We start from the raw sequence: 24,100 nt of genomic DNA on the forward strand, positions 1-24,100 counted from the left end.
CCTGGTGCTTGGGCCTGGGACAGGCAGAAGTCTTAGTCCTCACCTTGCTTGCTTAGTCCAGGACTCTAAGTGTTGTGTGCCAGGGAGAGCAGGTGGTGGCATGGAGACACTCCAAAGGCAATGGATCTCTCCTTGGAAGTTGTCAAGATTGATTTAAGTTGTGACAGGCACAAGGACACTAAGAAATTATCTAAAAAGGAAACCAAGCTGCTTCTTCAGGTGAGTATTGCTTTTTATTTAGGCAGGGGTCTGAATCGACTGAGGAGAAAGCTACTGGGTCTCACTTCTGGAGGAGCCATCTGGGGAGACCTATGGACTTTATTGATTGGACCGATTTAGCTTACACTGGCCAATAATAAAACAAGCAGATGTGTCAGTCAGTCCCCAGGCCTCCCAAGACAATGATTACAGCATGGATGCTTCCTCCTCAGAGAGGGCAGTTAGTGGGGGAAGCACTGAGGGCCTCAGGACAGTAGATGCTACACAACCACATTCTAGGACAGTGTACCGGGGAAGCCACTTCTTGCCCAGGTGACCATCCTGGGAAAGGGTCCGGGAGTTCTCTGGGAATAGGCTGTAAAGAGCTAGACAGTCCCATCAAGAAGGTGGTGGGAAGCTGGTAGATTTATGTTTGCCAAGTTAGAAGGGGCAAGAGAATTAGAATATTGATGCAGGGCAACTAAGGAAGGCTGTATGGAAAGGAGCAGATAGCCAAGGTAACTGTGTGGCCAGCTCTCCTGCCTTGAAGTCTGGAGCACGGCCCTCTAGAAGGCATGCTGCGGGCCTGCCTTTGTGCCAACTGGAAGGACGCTGGAGGAGTTATTCAGTCCAATGCACCAGGTATTTTTCTTGACTTGAGAAGTAAGACATATCCTTACTGGAGGTTATTTGCGGTCTTGTTGAGAGACAAGATGTTCCCTCTTGAATGAGATAATGACCTGAGACGTTGGACAATGAAATGCGTAGTCAGTGGTGCATGTTATAATTGGTGCAAGAAGTCAGGAAAAGGGGTGCTCTGTGAGGGCTGGGTGGGGAGGCTTGGGGAGGGTCTCAGAGAAAAGTTGAGACTTGAACTAAGCTTCCCTTGTCTAATCAAGCAACTCCTGAGAGGCGATTGTTAAACACTCAGGAATTTTATCAGCTAGTTAATATCTTGAAATCGGCCAAGGTGGAAGTATTTACACCAAAGAAACTGGCAAATGTTATAAACCAGGGTGCTTTGGCGGGGAGTGCAGTTTAACAGCGCACCACTGATTTTAGCTCAGCCCAACATTTTTTTTTTCTGTCCTTAGGCAATGACTAGAAACTCTAATGTTTGCTTGGCTCCTGTCCCTCCCTTAGGCTGAGAGAGGCTGTGCAGTGCAGTAAAGAGGAGGGCGCTGGAGCCACACCGCCAGGGGTCAGGCCCACAACCTGCCTGTGGGACACTGAGCACACTGTGTAGTCTCTGTGCCTCGTGGAGTCCACCTCCAAGGTCGAGGCAGTCACAGCACCTTGTCATTGGATTTCCGTGGGCTTAGACCACTTCATGCACGTGAAGGACCTAGAGCGGCGCCTGCACATGAACAAACAGTGCTCCGCAAACATCAGCTGTTATTCTTCTAAATATGAAACATCCTTTAGTTCTCTTATACTTAAGGACCATGGGATAACGTAAATGGTGGTGAAATGTGTGAGCTCCGGAGTGAGTGTTTGGTGTCCAGTCTGGGCTCTGCCTATTACTATGTGCAAGGGCAAGTAATATCTACCCATCTTAGTCTCCTCATCTATAAAGTGGGGATAATAACAGTACCTACATGGTAAGGTATTTGTAAAGATTAAATGTTTGTAAAGCATGTAACACAGTGCCTGGAGCAGAGAAAGCATTCACTAAATGAGAGTCATTGCCATTATTATAGTTATTAGTGGTGGTAATAACAGTATTCAAATTACCACCAGGTTCTGGAGTGCTCTGAGCCCTTACAGACTACTTGAAGGAATATATAAAGGGCAAGAAGAAATTCTCTGTCTTGAGGGAGATAACGTAGGGAACCATATCCAAAGTTTGAACTTGCCCTCTCCTAATGGAAAGAACTTCCATGGAGTTCCATGAAGTTAATTCCCTTCCTCCCTTCCTCCCTCCCTCCCTCCCTCCCTCCCTTCTTTCTTTCTTTCCTTATCCAAGGACATTTTTTCATTGCTTTTAGGGAGAAGAAGGGAGAGGTGAAGGGAGAGGGAGAAAACACTGATGTGAGAGAGAAGCATTGATCGGTTGCCTCCTGTATATGCCCAGACCAGGACAGAACCTTCAAATGAGGTATGTGCCCTAACCGAGAATTGAACCCACAACCCTTTGGTTACAGGACTATGCTCCAGCCAACTGAGCCACACCAGCCAGGGCCCATGAAGTTAATTCTTTACCTTCCCCCTGGCCAATTGCCCCTTCCTTCCAGAAATTATTCAAGCTCCCTTCCTCATGAAGGCTTCCCTTACAGCTCCAGACACCAGGCTCTCTCTTTCCCTGAACTTGTTGCCCTTGCATCTCTTTGGCTATGAAGTCAGAGGACTGATGTTGGTCCTGGTAAGTCTCTTCTATGGCTATGCTTCATTTCCTCAGTAAGGTGCTTGTTTCTTGAAAGTAGGAACTGGAAAAAAAAAGTAGGTCAGTGTGTTCCATAGACAGCAAAAGAACTGAAACCTGTTGAGGCTGTAAACTTTTTGTCTGGCGAGCTCTTCCTTGCATCCCATCCCCATTCTTTTTTCACTGAGTCCATGTCTATTTCTCAGTTCTTGGAACCCAGGAGCACTGTTACGTTCTGCTCTGGATCTCTATGAACTTCCCAGGATATCTGAGCCCCACTGAGTGGGGACAGTGCCACTGGCCAGGCTGGGCTTCTTTGAATGACGGGAAGAGAATTAGCTGCCACTGCTCCAGGCCCCAATTTTGATCTAATTTCCTGCCTGTTTGGGTTCCCAGCGAGGTGACCATTCTAGTGCTAAATGGGTCTTAATCAGTTTCCAATGGAGAGATCTGAGTCCCAGTCCAACCTGAAAGCAGGACAGATTAGGGTCTGTGCTGGGAGGAGGGAGAATGATACCATCTTCTCGCTTTTCTTGTGGCTCTCCTTCAGGGTTGGGAATCTTCCCTAAATCACTTTCTGTATCTTGGTGTTCAACCATCACCTGTCTGGGAAGCAGATTATTAGAACCATTTCTGCTCCTCCCACTCCTGTTTTGTTCTCTGACCCACACGGTTAGGCTCTGGGGACAGGTTTACATGGAGATACATTGCTGGATGATGAGAGAGGCTTCAGGGCCACCGAAAGAGAGGACGCTTACATCAGGAATAAATCATCTTTTTGTTGTTATTTTTATTTTTTTATTTTATTGATTATGCTATTAGAGTTGTCCTGAATTTTCCCCCTTTGCCCTCTTCCACCCAGCACCCCTGACTCCCTCAGGCAATCCCCCCACCATTGTTCATGTTCATGGGTCATGTGTGTAAGTTCTTTGGCTTCTCCATTTCCTAGACTGTACTTTATATCCCCATGGCTATTCTGTAACTACCTATTTGTACTTCTTAATCCCCTCACCTCTTCTCCCATTCTCCCCCTCCCTCATCCAATCTGGCAACTGTCTGGTAACTAACTGCTTTTCTCTTGATGCTTTTAAGAGTCTCTCTTTATCTTTAATCTTTGGCATTTTAATAATGATATGTTTTGAAGTGGGCCTCTTTGCATCCATCTTGTTTGGGACTTTCTGTGCTTCCTGGACTTGCATGTTTATTTCCTTCACCAAATTAGTAAGTTTTCTTTCATTATTTTTTCAGATAGATTTCCAATTTCTTGCTCTTTCTCTTCTCCTTCTGGCACCCGTATGATGCTAATGTTGGACCTCTTGAAGTTGTCCCAGAAGCTGCTTATACTATCCTTATTTTTTAAAAAAATTCTTTTTCCTTTTCATTGTTCTGCGAGGTTGTTTTTTGCTTCCTTATGTTCCAAATCATGGATTTGATTCTCAGCTTCATCTGTGCCACTGTTGTTTCCCTATAAATTGTTTTTTATTTCAATCAGTGTATCCTTCATATCTGACTGGATCTTTTTTATGCTGTTGAGGTCCTCACTAAATTCCTTGAGCATCCTTATAACCAGTGTTTTGAACTCTGCATCTGATAGATTGCTTATCTCAATTTTGTTCAGCTCTTTTTCTGGAGTGTTGATGCCACTGGTGCCTTTCAAGCTGCTACCCTGGTGCTGAAGCTCAGAGGGAGTGAGTCTGATTAGGTGAGTCCATGTGTGGGTTCTTTAAGAGGAACTGCTTGGGGCTCCAGAATTTTCTTCTACTGACTCAATCCCTGATGGATTTTGCAGCCAGAAGTTGTGAGGACTTATCTTCCTGGCACTGGAATCCTGGGCTGGGGGCCTGGTATGGGTCTGGGACTCTTCGCTCCCAAGATATTCCTCTCAAATTTTTTGTACCTCATGTGGGTATAGGACCTGTCTGTTCCACGTCTGTGCCCCTCTACCAGCCTGGATGGATGTGGTTTATTTAATTCCATAGTTGTCAGACTTCAATTTGACTCGATTTCTTAAAGTTCTGAGTGATGGCTGTTCTTTATTTTAGTTGTAATTTTGATATGGTTGTGTGAAGAGGCGAGCCATACCTGCCTACACCACCATCTTGTCTGTAAGCCCAGGAGTAAGTCATCTTAAACATCGTGCAAGCACATGCAGGCCAAGGGCAACCAGTTGTGTCAGAGATGATAAAACCGAGGTCTGGCCGAGTCCCTGCTTATTGAAGGAGAGGCATTTTGGCCCAAATGTTATGTGGATTGCTCTATGTATGGGTCCCCAGGCTTGGATGATATTTCTGTAAGCCTTTGCTAGCCTCTTTAAGTAATACATGTGACCCTTACATAGAACCTGAAGGGCTGGAGAGGAGGACCAAGAGCCCTCCAAGGAGGTGAACAATGCCTTGCCCCAGCCAGCAGCCAGACAGCTTAGTCCCTGCAGGACGGAGATAAATGACCCCAGACTTTTATAGGGCCTCCCCCAAAGGCACCATTGGAGAGCTGGCAGGACTCTATTGAAGAGAGAATGAAGCTATGAGTTTTTAATTTAAAGCAGCCTAGAGAATAAGTAGGTGGAAGAAGCCCTGAGACAGTCCTTTGGGGATTCAACAGAATATATCAAGAAGTACTGGCTCCCCACTGCAACAATTATCTAAAGGGACCCCTAACCCTCTGAAAGATGAACATAGACCTATCACCAGTGCAATACCAGAGTGCCTCGGTGACATTTACGAACACCTTCCGAGCTGGGAAAAGGAGCAAGGGTTCCTCACTCACCCTCTAGCTAGTTTCCTCGGTTCTTCCCTGTGCAGTAAAGGCCTGATCAGTCCCCCAGCATGGGGGTAAGTGGCATCTCTGGAAGCAGTACTTTCACAGAATTGATAAGGATTAGCCAGGATCTTTCAGAGATCAAGAAATACATGAGCCCATTTCTTTTTTTAAAAAAATGTTTTTGGTATGTTAAAATAAATAGAAATGTCAAAACAATTTTAAAAGTTGTGATATTTTTAAAAACACTGTATGTAATGAATTGGTATAATTTAAGACCAAAGGCACAGAGTTTTTCACAAGATAATTATAGAACTTTTGAAAAACATTAATTCATAATGTACTACAGGCAGTCTGATCTGGTAATGGGGACACATTTTAACTTTATGAAGAACATCAACTTTCAATGCTGTTGCAATGTGCCTCTGAGATTGTACATATAACTTCATTTGGAAATGAGTCAAATCTTAAATCTGAGGCCTTTGGTTAGCCTGGGATAAATGAAATACCATATTTTTTGGACTATAAGACGTACTTCCTTCCCCCCATCCCACATTTGGGAGGAAAATGGAGGTGCGTCTTATAGTCTGAGTGTAACTTACCTGGCTCACTGGGGGTGGGGGTGGGAGGGTTATTTATGTTATTAAATATTTTACCACATTTTTTGCTTCAAAATTTTTTTTCCTATTTTCCTCCTCTAAAACCTAGGTGCACCTTATAGTCTGAAAAATATGGTAAATGGTTTCCCACACACACTCCTCACTCCCCTCCCCCAGCCTGTGATAGCCTTGGGTTTAACAGAAGTAAATAGTTTATATTAAGTATAGCATTTTATGACGATTCAGAAATCATACTGTTTAATAAAGATTCACTTGTTGAGATAGGGAGATTTTAAAGTAAGGATTATTATGGCTTTTGGGATAGCATTTTGGGGGGTGAAAGGATGAAGTCAGCCCCATTTGCTGAGCAGGCCTGTGACCTTGTTAAACATGACTCCCATTTTACCCTTCTGAGTTCGTCCCCAGGACTGGAAATTACTGGAAAGCAAGAATATAACTAACCGCTCCCTACAGCCACAGGCAGAAGACAACATTGGAACAAACTGCAGCCTCTTGCTATAAGGCCCCAGCTGCCCAGGGGCCATACAACAGCACCCTCCCCTTTCTTAATCCAATTGTAATCCAATGAAAGCTCAAAGCCCCTACCCCTCAATTCCGGTGCATCCCTCTGCACCATGCCCCTCTCCTTTCTTGGAGAGTGAATACAAACTTTACTCTCTACACTCACAGCCCGCGCCACAGACCACCCTAACAGGGGTCTCTTTTTTCTTTTTTTATCTCAAGGGCCCAAATTTCATGAAAGCATTGCCAACGAGATTCAGTGACACAGGTGTATCTCCGAGAAAAATGCTAAAGGGAGAGAAATTGTCCTTCCTTGGCAATGTGTGTGTATAACACACCTCTTGTGAATTACTTCAGAGGTTTGGGCCTCACCTGTCCCTATTCCAGCTATGTGCAGTTCTGTGCCGTGTCAGCCAGTTCCGACAGGTGTGCCGACCATGACCCACCTCAGGTCCACTTTGTGCTCCTTGCTTTCATCTTCAGGTACCTGAGTGATTTTGTGTGTGGTGCCACCGCAGTAATGTCCCTGGTACTCATGCACGGGCAACGTAGACGTCCATGGGGAGAACCTTTGCCCAGTGGTGTGGGTGGCGATGGAGAACTGCTGGCTGCTTTCTCCCCACTTTGGTTGGTGCTGAGATACCTTTCAGACAGCGTCTCCATGGTCTCCAGGGATTGGCCAAGCCATAGCCTGTAGACAAGCCAACTCCATAACATAGTTCTGTATTGATTGGTTCATGCTTTTTTCCTCTTCGCTCCACCACTTCCTCACTTCTGGTCCTTTCATTGCCCAGGAAAGAGCTTGTGCTCAGGCCTCTGTTAGACTCTGCTCTCTGCAAAACCCAAGACCCTTTCATGAGAACTGGTGGTATACTTGATCTCCCTCAACTACTTTCTTACAACTGATATTTTAAAACCTAAGTGCAAGATTTAATATGCCATCTATTAAAATGTTTTAAATTCCAATATTGTCATTTAACAGTGTTAGTTATCGTCCCTAGTGTTGAGTTATCTACAAATTTGTTCATAAAATTTATTGGCTGTTTTAAAAAAGCCATCAACACCCAACCTCTGTAACCTCATCTCATGCTTCAGTGTCCTTGATAACTACCCTCTGGCAGGCTTACCTCCTACAAGAGCACAAATGGGCGAAGCTCTTCCCCCTCAGGGTCTTGCACTCCCTACTCTTTCTGCTTGGAATCCTCTTCCCTCGGGCTCTTTATGTGAACATTTCTTTATCATGCTTTAGGGCTCAGCTTAAATGTCACTTTTCAAAGAGGACTTTCTTGGCCATTGTGTTCCGTCATTGCCCTTGTCCCGATCCAATCCTTGGGTTCCACGGATCCATCCATTAGTTTAGTTTTGTTTTTTTAATTGTTCACGGCCCTAATGAGAATGAAATCTCCAGGAAGACAGAGATGTTGTCTGTTTTCTTTGCTGTTGCATCTTTAGTACCTAGCTCAGGTTCTGACCTCTGGCAGGAGTTTAATAAATAAACATAAATCCTCACCAAAGGACATGTTTTAATTTTTAAAGAGAGAGGGAGGGAGAGAGAGAAAGAGAAGCATCTATGGAGAGAGGAACATCAAACAGTTGCCTTCTGTACACACCCCAGCTGGAGAGCAAACCCGCAACCCAGGTATGTGCCCTGACCAGGGGTCGAACCCACAACCTTTCTGGTACATGGGTGACACTCCAGCCAACCAAGCCCCCGGCCAGGGCAGGGGCTCCATAAATATTTGACTCCTCCTTTCCACTTTTGTACTAGATCCATCCCCTCTCACCTACTCAAGGGCATTGATCCACCAATTCTCCCTCCTCTCTTTTTTATCACCATTATCCCCCTCTTACTGGGTCATTTCCCATCAGCAGGCAAACACGCTGTGTAACTTTGAGATAGCCTAGTAAGCCAGGACAAGCGGAAGAGGGAAACCAAGACCAGTAGTTAAATGGTCAAGCAGTTTACAGCCATCTAGTAATAGCCCTCTGTGCAATATTCTATCTTCCCCAACCAAGGACATTTAAAAGGGTAAGTGATTTATGCTTCTCCGCCCCAACTTGAGGGTAAATAGCTTAAAATCACTCTATTCAGAATAAGAAAACAATGGGAAGTCCCTTTGCCCTTGAAGAACTTAGAGGATAAGCTTTGTGACAGAAGTGTGTGCCCAGTGCTGGGAAGCACCCAACTGCCTGGGGCAGGGGGTAGGGTCAGGAAGGGCTCTGCAGAGAGGACTATTGAGCAAGTCTTGCAGATTAGTGGGTTAAAAAAAGCAACAACTATAAATATAGTTAAAAAATTATTCCAGTCTATTCCCAATACAACATTTCCAACTAAAAAAAAAAAAAATTCACCCTACTCAGGGAGATAGATAACAGAAAGCCAATTAGTGCCATTGGGCCAACCACACCCAAGGACAGATAAAGTCAGGAGAATAAATCTCATTTTGGTTCATCAGCATAAAGCTGATGACTATTCTACTGAGATCCTCCCCTAAACTCCCAGATTTTAAAACCTTCAAGACAAAGGACCCAGCCTTGCTCTCCTTCTGGGAGAGGCCCGCACCTTTCCCTTCCTCCTCTTTTTCTCCCTAAGCAAATTTCCTTTCCCTTTCTCTCTCCTAAGTGCCAAGGGGTCCTTTGCTTCTATTACTTTTTCCTTGAACTTACACAGCTCAGCTGGCTCACTTCTACTACCCCTGTAACTTTCTAAAAAAACTTTCTTATAATTTGAGTTCCTGGGTCTGAATTCTTTCTTTGCTGAATCCAAGAACCCAGGTCCAACTTCACTGGTGACAGCTGGTGCCGTTTTGCTGCCAGCATCGCCAGTAACAATTTCTTCTGTCTTAAAAAGCAAAGCAAAGCAAAACAACACACACACACACACACACACAAATGGCCTTGGCCTACATCCTTTACAGCTGACACAACCCACACTTTATTTATTGTTTCTGTCCCTCTGGATAAGAAGCCCTGTGAGTGAAATATTTGTGTCTGTTCTATTGATTGCTATATTTCTAGTGCCTCAAAAGTAACTGCCATAGAGTAGGCACTCAGTAAAGACTTTTTAAATAAATGAATTATCTTGCAGAATGAATGATGACTAAAATAATAAAGCCTTTTTTAATGAACAGAAAAACAGTTTAAATAACTTAGAAGATCAACATTCGACTGAGCGAACATACACAAGACAGCTCCGTAGAGGTGTGTGTGTGGTGGCTGTCTAACTGTGAGTGATTTGGGGAAGAATTCTGCTCCACTCTCTGCCTTCTAATGTGGAAAGCTCAGCAGGGCAGTTCGTGGAGAAGGGAAAACCAATGAGGGGCCTCTCAGCATTGAGATACCAGCAGGTCTTGCCTTCAAGATGAAAAACCGAGGCCAGAGGTAATAACTTTTCCCAAACTCTGCATTCTCCCTTCTATGGTCTCAGCATAATCCTCCACAAAACACATCCAGATAACTGTCTCGCAGGTAAAACAAAAGTTCTTAGCCTCACTTAGAATTGCCTTCTAGACAATTGGCATGCAATAATAGTGCCAACCAGGAGATGGCGACTCACCTTTCTCTCCTGGAGGGCTACACTCCAGTGGCTGCTGAAGGGGTAGAGAGGAGCTGGGACTTGGCCAGGTCAGCCAGCTGGGTCAGCCAGGGGCTTCTAGGGTGGAGAGTACCCAAAACGGGGCTCTGTCTTAGAATGCCTCATTCTTGTTGGCTGGGCTCCCATGAGTAAAATAGTTGTTGCTGAAAAAGATACATGTTTAAGGCCTCAGATTAAAAGCAACTACAAATCCAGCGAGGTTGGCAGGTCCACGGTCAGGATATTTATCTCAAATTCAGGGAGTTTGAGAATCTAGGGCAGCTCCTTGGCAACCCAGCACTGACAGTCCTTTTGTTGTACTTTTCTTAGGCTTAGGCAACAGCCTCTGAGAGCCAATCAGATTTTTTTCCAAGGTGGAGACTCAACCTGGCCAGCGTTCTTCCGCAGGAATTATTCACCGGGGCATTGGGGTCTACCACCCACTACAACTGGGTGGAAGATTGTGTGTGAGGGTTGGAACTGAGGGTTGTGCCGGTACTCACAGTTTCTACAGAGGCAGCTCATTGTTTTCATCTGCCCCTGAGAGGGCTCCATGATTCAAAAAAGATTAAGAAACCATTCTAAAAAATTCCCCCAGAGCCCTCACTGATTCTTTGCCCCAACCAGTCCCCTGAGATACTCTACTTCTCCATTTTTCGTTAAGAGGTGTATCAGGCACCAGCCAGGAGACAGAAACAGCATCAGTTATTTGAACAGAGAAGGTAATAAAATAACTGTTCACTAAGTATGAAATTGTCAACTATGTTTGGGAAGAGGTGGGAATTAATAAAACTTAGAAATCTGAAAGTCAGACTTTGAGGAGGAGGCACCACCCAGTGAGTGGCATCTCTGGGGTGGCGAGGGACCCCTCAGGTACCTGGGGTATCCTGGGAGGGGGGAGTGTGATGGAGCTGGTACTGCAAGTGTTGGAAAAACTGAGAACTGGGTGCAGATGCTGTCACAAGAAGGCACTGCCCCTGCCAGGGTGAAGAGGTGAGACCAGGTGACCTGTTTAAGAAAAAGAAACCCAAGGGAAGCAGAAGGGAAGGAACGAGTCCTGGCTCTTCTCCTGCAGCCTTTGCTGTCTCCTCCAGTGCTTCCCCTGGGAAGAGCTGACATGGAGCTGGTGGGCAAAGCCCGAATGTGTTTTGCAGGGTCCCAGCTCCAGCTTCACAAGGCTGGGTACAGAAGGTAGGTTTGGAGCTGAGAGACAACAAGTTCAGAAGTTCTAAAACGTTTTGTTTGCTGTAACATTAACAGCCCTTACCCAATGCATTCATCCGAAGGGACTCCTCACTGAGCCTGGGGCGCATGGAGTGCATTTTTAAGCCTAGTTGGGGACTCCCATTGGTTAGGCAGTAGCAGCCATCCGTCCCCGTGGTCTTGCAGCAGTGAGAGCAGTGGTGGCTCTCACCGTTTTCAATCTCGGCTTCTAAGCTGCGTGGGCAGCAGTGCAGACCCCTTGACCATGACTGCACAGTGGCTGTGGGCCCTGGCCTACTTATGTCGTTGGTGTCACCTCTCCAGTGAAGTCTTCTGGGATTCCGAACCAGAGTCCAGCTCATGAACCACAGCCCACTCTTTCCCTGGGCACTAGGAGATCTGCTGGTGTTGGGAATACAAATGGCCAGCAGGCTGAGTAAACATGACTCATGGAGTGGTCTCCTACTGTCCATTCTAATTTATTCAAGGGAGCAAGCTCTTCCCTGTCCCAGATAAAATTGAAGACAAGTCCCATGCATTTCTGGTCACACTCAGTAATCCCAATAATCCTCTGGTCACTTCAGATCACAAAGTATAAATTTAATAACTGAAATGCTCAGTCTCATAACTTCTTACTTTGAAGTTGAAGCTTCCCACCCTTACACCAAGGAAACTGGCCAATGTTATAAGCCAGGGCTATTTGGGGGTGGAGGGGACCAGTTTACCAGCATATCATTACTTCTAGCCAACCCAACATTTCCTTCTGGCCACAGACAATGTCTAGGAGTATTCACTTTTGTTTGGCTCCTGTCCCTCCCTTACGCTGAGAGAGGCTGTGCAGTGTAGTAAAGAGGAGGGCGCTGGAGCCACACCGCCGGGGGTCAGGCCCACAACCTGCCTGTGGGACCTTGAGCACACTGCGTAGTCTCTGTGCCTCATGGACTCCACCTCCAAGGTCAAGGCAGTCACAGCACCTTGGCATCAGATTTCCGTGGGCTTAGACCACTTCATGCACGTGAAGGACCTAGAGCAGCGCCTGCACATGAACGAACAGTGCTCCGTAAACATCAGCTGTTATTCTTCTAAAACTGAAACATCCTTTAGTTCTCTTATTTCGGCTGTGTGGTGAAAAGACACAAATGTGTGATAACCAATTTAAACCCTGCACGCTTGCTGAGTGGAACTATCTCTAACATATCACCTTTCATGTGAGTGCCTGTCAGGTCAACGCGTGTCCTCTTCCTCTCAAAAAAAAAAAAAAAAAAAAGAAACAAACAGAAACACAAAAGCAATAAAACAGCAACGGACACATGGTGAAAAGCCCATTACTACCATTACCCCAAAGTGTGGGTACTGGTTTTGAATCTCAATCCTTTCTCTGCCCACCCTTTCTCAGGAGAGGCCCACATCTGGCCACACATTCACATATGCCCTGTTGTGACAAATTTGGGGGGCACAAGCTGTCCTAGCTACCTCCCCTTGACCTTCTCATTAATCCAAAATCAAAGCCATAATCAGCCCATCACTTGTCCTTTAGAATTTTAGGGCCGGACACCTGAACACTGTGTCTCCTAAGCCACTGGGAAGGGACACATATTAAGCTCTCTCAATGGACAAGCTGAATTCTCTTTTCTGAAGCTTGTGACAAGGCCCCTACACTCCCTTCTCTCCCCCGTGGGCGGTGCGGACTCAGAGCACACCAGAAACTGTCCAGAAATCCCCTTTTCTCATCTCCAAATTACTGACCATTGTCACTGTGGTTTGAGAACCACGAGACTGGTTTTCTCTGCCTTCCTTTCTTCTAAGCCCACACCAGGGTCTGGTACCTCTCTTTGGAATGTGATCTCTAGTGTATTTGGGCCTTAGCAGAAGCTTCTGTTTTGTTTTATTTCTTTTAAAGATTTTATTTATTTTTAGAAAGAGGAGAAGGGAGGAAGAAAGAGAGGGAGAAAAACAACCATGTGTGAGAGAAACATCGATTGGTTGCCTCTTGCATGCCCCTAATCTGGGGCCTGGCCCACAACCAACCTGTGTGCTGACAGGGAATCAAACCTCCAACCTAGGTACATACCCTGACTGGGAATCAAACTCACAACCTTTTGGTGTACGGGATGAAGCTCCAACCAACTGAGCCACCCGGCTAGGGCAGCCTCAATGTCCTTAAAGCTTCCAAACCTGAGTCAAGTGGTCTTTTTAGGTCCATTAGGGACAGTTCAGATAGAGAAGAGATGCTGCAAAACTGCCTCAGTATCATCACAACTGAAATCACTCAGCTGTTTCCAATCCCACATGGAAGGATCACAAACTCCAGGATTGCTCCGGAGGACTATCATCCACCTCACTGGTTTACCACAAGGACTGGATGAGCTCATATGTGCAAAACTATTTTGTAATTTTGCAAACTGGAAGACACAATGCACAGACATGCACGGGATTATCATGAGTACGGATACTGTAAGGGAGGCTTGATTCGAATTTCTAAAGACAGTTCTAAGCAGGCACTCCCAGTTCAAAGAGGTAACTGCTCTTTAAAACCATATCCAGAGCAAGCAATAGGGCTGTTTGGTAAGTGTTTCTGAGAAAACATTCCACCTAGAGTATACGTTAGCAGCAGTGGGAGATCACTGTGCAGCCGGCAGGTGGGGTGAAGCCCCACCCATACATCCTTGGCCTATCCCAGGTCACCTGCCAATCGTTCCCCAATGTACCAATAGTTCCTGCTTCTTGCTGCCTTTGGGTAGGCTCTGGCCCCTGAGGTGGGCAGGAAGTGAGTGCCTAGGAGCAACCCTTACCCATGGGGGACCATTCTGAGGTGTGTGCCATATGATTTCTCAGAGGGTCCCTGTGGGACTGACTCCCGCTGCTCCTACTCTGTGGTAACCTGCTCCCTGACACCCTTTATTGACTTGCCTCCCTTCCCTGTCTCACTTTCCCCATTCTCTCACTGAGCTTTCTGGAATCACCACCCCAATCAACTATTTGTAACTCGAAGGAAAACAGTCTTCTTTTGAGGAAGACTCAAGCTAAGACAGAAAAAGCTACAGGACTTGGCTTTGGCAGAAAAATGTAAATTATACTAACTGAAATAGTGGCTTCTTGGTAAATCTAGCTATTGGGCACTAGTAGAATTCGTTAAGTATTAATAATAACTTGCATTTATTGATAGCTTCCCTCGTGCCTAGCACGATCCAAGCACTTTTCACATAAGTGACAAAGGACGGGTCTTTGGAATCTGACAGACAGGGATTTGATCTCAGAATCTTTGTTGTTTCTGCCTTTTTTTCCTTAAATAACCTTGGGTATGTTATGTAATCTTGAGTCCTTTTTTTCCTCATCTGTAAAATGGGGATAATGACACAGTATGTTGGGAAGGGTTAAAGGGTTAAATTAGGCAACGCACATAAAGTACTTAGCACAGTCCAGCACACGTAAGTGCTTAAAACATGGTAACTACTGTTACTGCTATTGATTTTATGAGAAAAAAGAAGCCTGTAGAGGAGGAAGAATCTTTCCTCTACCCTTCTAGGTTACATCAACTGGTCTAACAATTAAATAGATGTAAGATAGATTACTAGAGAAAAATGACCAAATTTAATTACATTAGTATGCATGGGAACCCCACATACACGAGAAGTTCAGAGACACAAGGGGGAAATGAGGTATCTAAGGCCTTCTGAGCTAAGAATGAGGTAAGGCACCTCAGGGCTTCAGAGGGGAGGAAGGTCATTCCCAGGACAATAAGAAGAGCAAATGTTCAGTAGTTAGAAGTTTGCTCTGCCAAAGAGATAGGCCATAAAAAGTTATTTCTGACGATAACTCATTATGGGCAAGGCCCCTAATTTAAATCCTTCGGGGGAGAGATCAAAGTTTCTCCTGAGCCCTCTGAGTCTGAATTGCCTTCAGCTCAAATTGATTCCCGTGCCCAAGTGGCACATATCAGGGAGGTCTTCTCTGAATGCCTTCCAGCCCCATCCAAAGATGGGGGAGGGGGGACAAGGAGGGTAAAAAGATTGCAGACACAGGCAGGAAATGGTAAAAAAAAAAAAAAAAGAAAAGAAAAGAAAAAGAAAAAGAAAAAGAAAAAGAAAAAGCATACTGGAGTTGACCTCCTACTTTAAGGAAGGCACCTGATGGATTGATACCCTCCTCACCCATCCCAGGGGCTCATGGGAGAGATCCTGCTGGGTCTCCCTGACTCTGTGCTTTGGAGGGCTTAGGAGCCCATTGGAGACTCAACACTTGTGAACTTGTCACGGGATAGAAGACGGGAGAGAGGCCTGACGTTTTCCCAACCCCTGAAAGTGAAAGAAAAAAAGAAAGAGTTCTTTACTTTCAGGGTCATATCCTGAATGACAGAGGTCAGTGTTTGCAACTGATCCGTGTGGGCGCAGGCTTCTAATTATTTCCTGGATAATCTGTTATCTATTAGCCATCAGGCTGCTTGCCAGATTATGCTAATGTCTCCAGAGTTGTTGGTCTGGATTCTGAGGAGCAGGCTGTTTTGTTACTTTTTAAGGGGAAGTAGGAGCTGGGCAGCAGCTAGCTGTGAGTTCCGTTGGCACAAAGGCTGTCCTCTCCTCTGCGCGAAGCCCGTGCTGAACGAGAGAGAACACGCAGGAATCCAGTGCCCAATCCACGCTGACGCCAGTGTGGAACCCAGCCCGGTCTCCCCTTTTCCTGGCTCCTTGACTCACGCTCTGTTGGGAGATTTGGTTTTATCGAACATCCTGAAAAGCTTTTGAGAGAAATGCTTTTGGGGGGCTGATGTCATTGACTTAGAGAACAAGGACACTCTTCAAATAACCTTTTGTTTGGGGAAAGGAGGGAAGGGAGGGTGTTGGAACTCGATAGGCCTGTTTTTCTGTTGAGTAGGGGTAGAATTTGGCCATCGCTCAGGTGAGCTTATCATCAGCAACAGTTACATTACGGCCTCTCTATTTGTTCTAAGGCACAGTGAAAATGTCAGCAAACGGGAGGGGTGCACAAAAATAGGGCATCGTTCTTCTTATTATAAAGGTAGCACGTGTTCATTATTTAAAATTTTAGAAACTCTAGAAAACAGCACAAAATGAAAAAAAAAACACTCAAAATTTCATTCCTCAGACATAATCACTGTTGACCTTTTGGTGTATCTTCTTTCATTTGTTTTTCTATGCTAATTTATATCTATCTACGGAAAAGGCTTTTGACTAAAAAATACAATGGTGCTCTCTGATCTTTTGAACGCAGCTGGAGGATAACGTGTGCCTTAGCACCGGGTTTTGTAAATCGCTCTCTGTAACCCTCAGAGACCCTCCCGAGGTGTGTTTCAAAGAGTTTCTTAGAGGGTCCCAGTGGGATAATACTTAAAATTAAAATGTTGACAAAACCAGATGTCGATGAGGATGTGCAGCCACTGCATACAGACACTATTTTGGAAACCAGTTTGGCAGTTTCTCATAGTAGACGTGCACACCTCTGTGAACCAGCAATTAAAATGTTAGGCACTTATCCAAGAGAAATAAAAACGTATGTCCACAAGAAACTTGTACAAGAATGTTTCTGACTCTGTTACTTAATTAACTAACTAGGTGAGTGATCTTAAACATGTGAGTTTACACTGATGTAAAATGGGGTTAATACTGACACACTGAATAATCTGAAGGGGAAATTTTAATGCCATGGTTACAGCCTCAGACAAAAGTAGCACAACTAGTCTTTTTCCAATGTGGCTCCCATAGCTTATGTAGCATGGTTTGCTGGTGGCCCAACTTAATTCCCCTGGCGGCAGAGGGTAGGATGAGGTCTGAGGCACAAGCTGGAAGCAACCACACAATGGAGGTTTTGGGTAGGCAAGAGTTGATGTTAGCTTTGTCTGGTATAAGGAATATGGATCTCCCCTCTTCCAAGGCACATGTTCCTCTAAGGAGCTCTTTCTGCTGAAGGGTCTCCTGGGAAAGAAAGCTTGAGCAGCATTTGCATTTAGGATTCAGCAATTGGTAAGTCTGAGAGCCTTTTAGGTAGCAGAAGAAGGCTAGGGCCCCTGAGAAAGCGTTTAAGGTAAGTGAAGGAGGACCCAACTCCACCGTGGGAGGGGTGGTGTCTGTGTGACCTCACAGTGAGCAAGGCTGTGTCTGGGAGGTGGAAAGTACCTTGTCGGTATGCTTTGCGGTTGACTTTTCAGCCTCCCTTCAAGCCAGCTCTGGTGATCCCATTCCCTTGCTAGAGATTGGTTTAAGAATAGGCATGCACCCAATTCTAGCCAATGAGACATGGAAGGAATTCTACAGGGAACTTTTGAAAAAATGTCTCTGTGCTTCTAAGAAGGAGACACGGGAAGAACAACCTTTTCTTCCTCTGGATGCTATTTGTCTTATAACCACAAAGGGAGCCAGCTGGTGGGCAAAGCCAACATCTTAAGGATGGCAAAGCAGAGATGCGGACAACCTGGGTTCCTGACACCTTGAACTGCTTATTGTACTACACCTGGAATGCACTACTTCTGGAATTCCCATGAGTGAGATACGGTATTTCCTTACCTGTTGGAATCTTCCTTATGTAGATTTTCTATTACTTGTGGCTAAACACCCTAACCAAAAGGCCATGAAACTGGAATTGCCACATTAGCTGGCAGGAGCTTAGAGGTATTAGGGGGATGTAACTGGTATCTTTACAGGCTGGTGATGCCAGGACAATAGCGTCAGGTGTGGCTCCTACTTTACAACCCAGCTGAATTAGGACGATTGTATTCCTCTGCTTTGTTCCCTTTAGTCAAAGTAAACTTGACTCTGAGCTCTTAATCCTGTTCAGTGTGCAGATAATTAATCTGTCATTCTGGGGGCTCAACCCCTGTAAAATTGTGCTTAACGGGGCAAATTGTAGCAGCGTTCTAGCCACTCAGCAGCCAAGAGTCCACACTGAGTTTTCCTCTGATGCCTCACAGGTCTCTTTCAGTTTGGTGATTTTGCTGTTTGAGTCATTAGTGGAGCCAAGGAATCTTTGCTGAGGGTGGAAACCCAGCGCCTGGGACTCTGTGTCCTCTGAGATCTGGTCCTTATCTAGTTCCCTGGAATGTGTTATGTTCTCATCATCAGAGTTGTTTTCATCAGAGTACTCAATACTTTTCTACCTCTGGTTTCTGAGTACTCTGCTTTCTCTTTCTTTGCCCATCAAAGACCTCCCGCCTCTTTCTCTCTGGGTCTCTGTACCATTTCATCAATGAGCCAGGGCTTTTATCAAAGACAGGGAAATCTATTTATTAGCTTTCAGAAGCTTCTGCTTTCTGTTCTGCAAGAAATCTGAAGGCAAGAAAAAACAAAAAGCCTGACTAGCAGTGCCTGCTTGGAAAGAGAAGGCAATGGAAAATTATATCAAATAAATTAATATCTCAATTATCTTGTTACAGGTACCTTAGAGGTGAAATGGGAGAACTCAGCCCAATAGGAGGACTGGCTCTATGCTGACTGGCAGCCAGACAACCAATGAGAGTTGCAAAAAGAGAAAGTAGGTGGGTCCTGAGCATCAACTGGGAAACTTTCCTGGTAATTTGAGCAACTGCTTCTCAGCCTGGAATTGAGAGCCTGGGGACTTGGCTGTTTTTTTCCTTTCCTGGGTGTTCTTACAGGAACATTTTCTTTCCCACAAGCATTCTCTCTGGCTCTGCCTTGAGGGCACGCATGGGTTGACTGTAAATATTAAAATCACAGGGAGTGGGAAGGACCAAATGAGATAATGTAGGAGAAAGGTTTTTGAGTAGATAACGTGTAGGGAGGTGCTGGTATCCCACCCAGGCCTGGAGCAGCTCCTGGTCTTCCCAGCAAAGGCCAGCTGGTGAATTTACCTCAGAGGTAATAACAACAGCAGAAGAATGTGCAGCTGGGAGTTAGATAGTATCTTCCCACAATAGCTGAAAGGACCTTTGAGATCATTAAGGCCAACTCCCTAATTTCACATATAAGGTTCTGGAGAGGCTAGGAGACTTGGTTAAGAGCAAGTGAAATTATAAGGGGACCCTTGGATACAGAGATTTTTTACTCCCAGCCCTTTCTTATCACCCTGACCTCCTAGTCCTGATCCTGCCCCCGATCCTGAGTATCCCCTCAGGTGACTGTGAATGATTGATCTGCACAACCTTGTTGCTGCCTTGGAGGCCACGCCCCCCCTGCTGAGGGCTCTCCCCAGGCTGATAGGCTATGGGATGACTAACTTAAGGACAAGTAAAGCCCGCTTTACAGGCTGCTCTCAGACTCCTTCACCAGTTGAGCATTTGGGGAGAGAGTGGGATGGTGAACACTTCCAAACAGCCAGTGAGGCCCTGCTGCCTGCCGCCACCCTCTAGGCAAAATTCGGGAGGCAGAGGTTTGGTGAAAAAGGAAAGGAGTCTTTATTCAAAAGCTACACAATTTTGGAACAACAGCTTTCCACATGCACTAGTGACTTAAACCTATCAACTAAGGCCAAAATCTTTTTAACTCTTGAGTTCCAGCTTTAATCACTTGAGCCTATCAGCTAAGGCTAAAATCTTTAACTCTTGGGTTCTCCTATCATCCCTGCCCCTCCACCCCCAGTTAGTTTCTAATGTCTTATTTCTAAGGTTAGTTTACAAACTAAAGCAACATAAAATACAAAGGCTGCACAATTTAGAAGAATCGCAGACTTCTGCCTCAGAGCCCATCCCCTCTGGAACACCTGAAGAAAAATAACCCTGCCACCCTATGCCAGGCCAGCCTGATCCTAAGCTGTTCCCAGAGTTCCTTCTCCCATTTAGAATACCATACTTTGGGAAACGCAGGCAGCTATAGCACGATTACCCAGGCATCCTTGAGGAAGAGCAAGAGAGCCAGTCTCTGCCTTCCTTCTGGTTAAGTCTTCTGGCCCATAGCCCATTAGCTTTTCAGCCAATCCTGCCTAAACTGTTTAGGGTTACCTTGGGCTACCTCCTCCTATGGCCCACCTCCTCCTAAGGCCCTTCCCTATTCCTCCACAAAGATCTGATCAGATCTCTCTGTGTCAAGAAGTCAGACCTGGGCATTTCCCAGTTTACAGGTATCTACTGGGCATACTCATTTATGACTTTCTGACTTGAAGCATTTCAGCCTGGAGATGACCTGCAATCAAATGGTGGAGCAAGCAGATCCAAGGGTTTTTGATTCCTATTGTCTCAGACCAGTCTAACAGTCACCGCAGGACATTCTGACACAGGTGGCCTATGGCACGCACGCATTGTGAGAAACATCAGTGCGCTGGGTTGGCGAGCCTGGGCAAAACCTTTAGCCTCTATCAAATGGGCTGCAGATGCCTACTTCATTGTGGCTGTGAGGATTAAATAAGATGATGGAATGTTAAATGCTTAGCACAGTATCTTACACATGGTCAGCACTTAATAAGTGGTAACTATTATTGCCGTTGTGGTTGTTTTAATTGTGTCACTGTCCAGCTGGACTCCTTGGTACTCCTGCCTGCTTCAGATCTCTGCCTGGTCTGAGATCTTCGGGATTTCCTCTAGCTCTTCCCAATCCTGTGAACTAGACTTCTTATCACTTACTTCCCAGCATCGACTAAAATGCCTAGATGGCCTCCCCTCTCTCTACCCCTCTGCCAAACAGACACATACAGACACACACACACACACACACACACACACACACACAACCTGTGCTCCAGTTCTGCACATTGCATCCTGCAAAATCTGGTTGTCAAGGTGTTGAGAGTATTAACAGAAGTTGTCTTTGGGTGGGCGAGATTTGTAGGTGGTTTAAAACGTTTTTTCTTTCTTTGCTCGTCTGTGTTTTCCGATTTGTTTGTCATGGGCATGTATTGCATTTGTACTGAAAAAAATCTATTTTAAACTTTTATAAAAGCTACTCAGTACCTCCTGGAAAGTTTCCCTGAAGGGTTCTACTGCATTCAGAGTACTCCTTTTAACTTCCCGCCCCCTCAGATTCTTTGTGCCTTGTACTACATTTGCTTTGTTGGCTTGGGAGTTGCTCTGTAGATGATCTTAAGGAGTCCAGCGCCCATGAGCAGGCAGTAGAGGATGTATTATCTCTTCTGCAGAAATAGCTTGAATGTTTCTTAGCTGACTTCAGCTCCCCACCCTTCTTTCTGCATCAGCAAGCCCAGGTGACTAAGGGAAGTCAAGGGTTCTTGGTTAGAGCAGGGCTTGGTTCTATTGAGCTGAACTTCCTGTTGTCCACATTTTACAATGCCCCATACTAGGGATAGCCCCAGAGGGTGGTTTCTGGGGAACTCTGATGGATATTCAGGGCAGCTTTCAGCAGGGATTGGCTGCATCATGGGGTTTGGGGCAGCCAATCCCTGCTGTCTTAGCCTGAGCACAGATTTAACCTGGGTCTTGCAAAATCTCCATACAGCTACTTCTGTGAACAAGAGTAGTCTAACATAATAACATAGCCACAGGCAGGAGAGAGCGAGGGGCATACCATAGGTAGAAATGCTGGGAGCATCATACTTACGGAAACAGTCTGGGAGGTCTTCAGAAAGGAAGCAAATCTTGGATGGACCTGAAGGGATAGGGGAAGAGATGGAGAAATGGGGATGCAGTGCAGAGGAGAGAAAGCATGTGGGCTGGAGCTGGCTGATGGGGCCATTGATATAGCAATAGACACTAGTGGTTAAGAGCTCAACCTCTGGAGTCAAAAAGACCTGTATCTGAGTCATTAACTATGTGATCTTGGGATAAAACTCCATAGGCCTGTTTTTCTTATCTGTGTAATCCAGCTAATGGTAGTTCTTGCCTATTAAGCTTTTTATGAAGAGTTAATGAGATAATGCCTGTAAAATATTTTTAAATATCCAATAAATGCTAACCAAGGTTACTGCTATTATTGTATTGTGTCAATATTATAATTGGTGTTTGTTTTCCAGAAGAATTTCTTTGCACATCCATTCACTCCCTTCTTTCCCATGCATTTGTTCACCTGCAATAGTTTGTCTAACACATAATAATAATACATATATATCATATATAATAATAATCTAATCACAGCTAACATTTAAATAGCACATTCTATGTGCCAGGTATTGTTCTAAGTGCTGTAAATGTATGAAACTCTTTTAATCCTCCCAATAATGCCATGAAGTAGGTACTATTATCGTCCACATTTTATAGAGAATGAAATTGAGATCCAGAGAAGTTAAGCTGCTTACTGAAGGTCACAAAGCCAGTAAGTGACGAGACTAAAATTTCTGGTCTCAAGGAATCTGGTTCAGAATCTATCATCTTAACTATCTGACTATTAAACACCTCTGCTGTTTTCAACCCTGGCGATCAATGGGGCTGACAGATGTCACAGCCAGATCGCCCTTACATCCCACCTATGCTATTTTCAAAGACTCAGGGAAGAATGGAAGGATAAAAATATGAATGAAAGACTGATTCTACCGGCAGGGAGATAGTAACCAGGAGGAGATGAGACACAATAAGATCATACCTCAGTGTGATTAAGGCTGCCTGGAGGTGTAGGTAGAACACATGTAGGCCTTTTGGCATGCTTGAGTAGTCACCTGTGATCAGCTTGGGTCACTAGGTAAAGTCGCTGTGGTAGGCTCTGTAAGAAGACTCCACTAACTTAGTGCATCGCTAATACCTCTTGCTACCGTTGATACTCCCTGACCCGTGGAAGGCTGGATGACAGAATGTGGTTGGAAGGGTATATACCCAGCCCATCACTGATTGAAAAGGTAACTCAGATTGCAGTGCCTACCAACTGCAGGATGAGTCATTACATAATTACTGGCTGTCTGCCTATTTTTTTAGTTCTGTGCTCTGTGCTGCATATTACACTGAAAACCATGTTTGTTTGTCTTCCCCTCCTGCGCATCCTTCCAAAATCCCTAGGTTATCCTGTCCCAGCTTCAAATGGTTTCTTCTTTAGTATAAACATTTAGAAAGTTGGCTCTACAAAGATCCTACATAGTGGTATCCTGGTGTTGGCTCATACCAACCTGTAGGAATTGATTGTTAAATTTGCTGGAATTTTGCAAGCCAATTGATACATACAGCCATTCAGAGAAAAAAAAAGTGAATGGCATAAACTTACAATGAAATAAATTGCAATAAAACAGGTGATAAATACTCAAAACTCATTACGTCATAATTACTGCATGATCGGTAAGCTACAGCTTGCCCAACTCTGTATTAAGTGATGGGAAATCGGTAGCTTGAGTGTAGCCACAGTGGTCCTTACACCATAGTCATCAGCCAACACCATAAATCAGCACCCTCTCCCCCAGGCCTGTTGTTGAACACTTCCCTGCACAAAGGTCCTAGACTGACATAATCAAATTTGGCAGTTCTCACCGAGTTTCAGCTGAGGGGATCTGCTGAGAGTCCTTGGTTGCCCTCAGCCCTAAGCTAGGCCAGAGATATGTTCACTTGTTTATTTCCAATATGAACTTATATGGGTAAGATTTTGTTTTAGTAAAGTTCTTTCCATAGTTAAAAACAATTGAAAGCGATTCATCTCATCGAATCTTCTTATTTTACAGTTCAGGAAGTAGAACTTTTTACAGTTCGGATCTGGAAGAGTGAAGTCACTTACTCCAGGTTTCCCAGAACCCAGACCACTGCCTGAGATGAGGGAGCTGACACCGCAGCACCCCATGGGGGGAGATGGACCCCTGCAGAAGTGAACCAAGGTTTCCCTGGGCCCCGAGCATCGGAGGAGGCCTCCTTGCTCATCTCAAAAAGGTAGTTGTCCCCTGAGCTGCGCCCTCTGTGCCACTTTGCCCTGGAGATGGAGCGGGCTCCCAAGCAAGCCTTGCAGGTAGTTTTCTCCCATCAGAGAGACCCCCCCCACCCCGGTGCCTCCGAATGACTGGCTGCTTTTCTCAGCCCATTTGCCCTGACTGACGTGAGGCCAAGTTGAAAATCTTACCTTCACA

At 45.2% G+C, this 24,100-nt stretch overlaps 1 long non-coding RNA gene across 1 annotated transcript; it reads left to right on the forward strand.

Moving 5' to 3' along the window:
• The first annotated feature begins 2,184 nt into the window (after positions 1-2,184).
• LOC128781409 (uncharacterized) lies at positions 2,185-23,973 on the forward strand. Its single transcript, XR_008427390.1, has 4 exons — positions 2,185-2,296; positions 4,179-4,262; positions 18,600-18,701; positions 23,705-23,973. It is a non-coding gene; the product is annotated as an uncharacterized lncRNA (long non-coding RNA).
• The last annotated feature ends 127 nt before the right edge of the window (positions 23,974-24,100 follow it).

This window comes from Desmodus rotundus, chromosome 7 (genome assembly GCF_022682495.2).
Source record: "Desmodus rotundus isolate HL8 chromosome 7, HLdesRot8A.1, whole genome shotgun sequence".
Classification (NCBI taxonomy): domain Eukaryota; kingdom Metazoa; phylum Chordata; class Mammalia; order Chiroptera; family Phyllostomidae; genus Desmodus; species Desmodus rotundus.